This window comes from Rhinolophus sinicus, unplaced genomic scaffold (assembly GCF_057876585.1).
Source record: "Rhinolophus sinicus isolate RSI-liver-muscle unplaced genomic scaffold, RSI-T2T HiC_scaffold_19, whole genome shotgun sequence".
NCBI lineage: Eukaryota > Metazoa > Chordata > Mammalia > Chiroptera > Rhinolophidae > Rhinolophus > Rhinolophus sinicus.
This window is the reverse complement of record NW_028290710.1, coordinates 1,657,413-1,661,463: the sequence shown is the minus strand read 5'-3', so window position 1 is coordinate 1,661,463 and position 4,051 is coordinate 1,657,413.

Here is a 4,051-nt window from a genome sequence, read left to right as displayed (position 1 = left end):
ACCCAACCCCGCCGCGTCACCGGGCCCCGAGGGACGCCCCGCCGTGGGGAGCCGCCGTCCGCCCCCGATGTAAGGGGCGGGGGCGACACCCGCGCGGCGAGAGGCCGGCCTCGGTAAGCTCCCGGACGCGAAGGGGTGAATCGGCAGCGGCGGCGAGGAGGCCGCGCGCAAGACGGGAGGCCCCGCGAGGAAAGGGCGCGGGCGCGCGGCCGGGCACCCCGTGGAAGGGCCGAGGGCGCAAGGCGGGCCGCCGGGAAAACGCACGGGGATCCCACCGCCACACACGAGGGCGGCCCCGCGACGCCCGGGACGCCGACCGGCCTCGGCCACCCTCCCGCGAGCCTGGCCGCTGCCCGGCCCCCTCCGCCGGGGGCCCCCCGCGCGAACTTGGCGCCGCCGAGGGGGAAACCCCCCCCGACGGCGTCCGTCTTTCTCTTTCTCCAGCCGTCCGGTCGCGGCTCGGGAAAAACCCACACCCCGGGGAACGACACCCCCGAGCGAGGCGGCCCCAACCCGTGCCCGCGCGGCGCCCACCGGCCGCGGCTCGGGACGGGAGCGGGCGGAGAGCCGCTCGACGCGGAGAAGCGGGAGGCGTCGGAGGCCGAGCCGCCCCGCCCCACACACCTCGCCGCGCGGCGTCAAGCGCCGCACGCGCCCACAGCAACGCGGCCTCAAAACCGCGCCGGGGATGCCGGGCCCGGGCCCGTGCGTGACCCTCCCCCGACTCGGTGGGGGGAGGCGCGGGCCGCGGTAGGCCGGGAGAGCACCGCTCGGGGGCCCCTCGCCACACGGAGCGGAGGGGCCCCCTTGGCTGGCCAAACTGACACGCGCAGATGAGGGGCGGCGGCTGGGGGATGCGGTACCCCAAGGCACCCTCTTCGGATCGCTAGAGAAGGCTTTCTCACCGAGGGGGGCATCGCCCCCGACCCGGGACACGCCCCGTCGGGCACGGGCCAGAGCGCTCGGACGCCGGCGCCTGGGGTTGGGGGTCTGCGGTACGGGTAAGAGGGAGACGGACGACGGCCTCCGCGAACGGAGGCCTCAGGCGGGAGCACAGCGCGCACAACGACACGAGGGCGAAAGACGCCGTCGTCCACGAGTAGCGTGAGCGCGCCGCACACCCCTTCACAGACAGCCAGCGGCCGGAAATTCACCGGCCCCGGGCCGCCACGACCGCCCGCGCGGCACCTGCCCCCAGCAGCGTGGGGACGGGTGAGACGCGGCACGGCGCCCGTCCGAGTCGGGCCCCGAACGCCAGACGCGAGCAGGGGGCACACGACGAGGCACCCGCCGCCTCCCCGCGAGCGGGGAGAGGGAGAATGCCTCCTTCCCTCCTTCGACCTTACCGACTCGACCCCCGCACACACACTTGACCGGGGTTGACCCGACGGGGCCGCCGGGAGCGGGAAGCGACGCCACCGACTCGGCCTCGGGCACCTGAGGGACGACCTGGAACGCTCCAGGGGCACCACCAGAGGGCCGGGCGAGGCGCGCAGGGCGCGACGGCGGGACGGCCCTCCCCGCCGCGGGGAGAGCCGCAACGCGAGACACGGCCGAGGCCGGGCGGAGAGTGTCCGCTGCGTCAGGAGACCCCTGGCCCCGCCGGCGCCGTGAGGCAGGAGGCGGGGGGGAACGGGGTCGGGCCGGAGTCCGCACCCCTGCCTTCCACACACCGCCATCGGGCGGGCGGGAGAGGCGAGGGGCCCGCAGGCAGAGCGAGAAGAGCGGTCCCATTCGCCATGAATGTCCGTCCCTCGTCTGGCGCGGCTTAGGCCCGGCCCGGGAGAGCGCGACGTCACCACATCGATCGGAGAACACAACGGGCAAAGAGGCCACGGGGGAAGGTAGCGCAGCGAGGACAACGATCAGAGGAGCCTGCTTCAGCCTCGCCGCACACCCCACTTCCCGCAGGGCTCGGCTGGCGGCGAGGGCCCCGCGAGGAGGCAGCGCCTGCCAGCCGCAGAACGGGGCACCTAGGCACCCGGACCGCGCCCGTGTGAATGCACGGCGAGGGGGGCGCGCGCGGCGAGACAACCCCGCAACGCCTGCCACCCCCCGCCACCCTCGGGTACCAGAGACCGGAGGGCTTCGTGTCGACCGCGGGTCCTCCGGGAACGCCTGGATTACGCGCGAGCCGGCGCGCAGGCCCAAGCGGGCGGCTCACGAACCAGAGACGGGAGGGCCCGGGCACCGGGCGGCGGGCGAGCGCCCCGCGGGGGGGCACCCCACGCGCTCGCGCCGAGGAGCCCGGCCCCCGTCGGGGACCGTTCGCCAGAGGACTGCGTGTCCACACCTCTCCGGTGGCACAAAATGTCGATCTCTGGCGAAAAAAATCACCGCGCCCGTCGGCGGCGCCTATCCACGGACCTCAGCGGCCTCCTCGGAACGGGTCTCGGGCCACCGGACCCCGGTCACCACCCCATCCCCGCTAGCGGGAGGAGCGGCTGGGCCACCTGGTCGACCCCCGAAGCAGGGGAGCCCCGAAGACAGGCGAGGAGGGCGAGGAGACGAGATACTCCCCACCGCAACGGTCGCAGGCGCGGGCAGGGGCCGCCACGAACCACCGCGCCTCCGAACTGGGACTCGGGGAGGGGGCGTGAGGGGAAACGTACCACCGAGGCGCCTCCGACGAACGGGCCTCCGACGGCCCACCCCCACCGGCCCGGCCGCCCGGCCGCCCGGTCTCTGGGGACGGGAAAACGGGGGAGGAAAAGTCGAGTCGGACCGACCGGGACCCGCGCGTGCCCCCCGTCCCGGTCCACCTCGCCCTCCACGTGCCTCCCCGCAGGGCCCGGCCCCGGTCCCCGCCGCCGGAACGGGACTCCGGAGAGTCGCGTCCGGCGACACCGTCCCCCGCGAGCACGCACGCGGGCCGGGGACTCCCTCCCCGGCCACACGCGCGGGCGGCGTACGGTCAACGTCTCCCGATCGGGACTTGGGTGAAAATTCCCGCGGAGGGGCGTCCGACGACAGGCCCGCGGGAAGGACCGCGGACGGGCCCGCGGGGCCCTGGCCGGGCCATCCCGCGCGGCCCCGGGTCGGCGGGCAGCCTCCGGAGCGGGACGCGGGGGAGAGAAAACAAAGTGCGATCGACACGGAAGGGCCGACGCCGGGCAGGCCCGGCCGCGGGCCGGGCGGGCGGGCCGGCGCGCGGGCGCGTCCCGCCCTCTCAGCGTTCCTCCGCGAGCGGAGGGGCACGGGCGAGCGCCGGTCGACGCGACCGGGCAGCCCGGGGGACGGGCGGCGGTCACTCCCTCAGAAACCTGCACCTCCAATCTCCGGCGAACGGGCGACGCGCCGTCTCCACGGCACCACCGGGACGATTCCGCCGGTGACGCCGGCCGCCCGCGACGCCTCCCCGGGCACAGCGGCCAGATCCCTCCCCTTGGCGCGGTCGCCGGAGCTCCGGAGGGAAGGGACGATATAAAAGCGGCCGCCAGGTGGCGCCCGACAACCGGAGCGAACGTCAGCGGGACGGATCCGGATCGCGAGCCGGCGAGGGCGCCCCGCCGCCGGCACGGTCGCCGGACCTCGTCCCGGCCCACCTCGGATGGCCTCTCCGGGCCCGGAGCGGGCCGGCTTCGGCCACCGAGCTCCCGGCCGCCACGACGCGACCCCGGCCGCTCAAGGGGGACCCGGGGCGGGCGGGGGAGGGGGGAATCTTGGGTTTGGTTTCGTTTTCTTCCTTTTGCGCGAGATCTTGATCGAAAGACAGCTCACGTGCGACGCCGTATTCGTCTCGGACACACGTGGTAGCCAGTCCACGGGGACCCACCTCCTGGAGTACCGTATTTTGCACTGTATAACGCCCCCCCCCCCCCCCGGTAGACCGCGCACCCACGTCTTTGGCCCAATCTTTCGAGGGGGGGGGGAGGACGTTTCCTTTTAATCCCCTCCCCCCCCCCCGTGTGTCTTTACGTTTCGGTACCCATCTTCTGCATCACAAGGGAATTCTAGCGTCCAGTCTTTGACGCGTTCCAGTATGAGAAATTTTACGTAACGAGTAATTACAGAACGCAAGAACAGGTGCGAGGTTCGAGACGTTTCACGT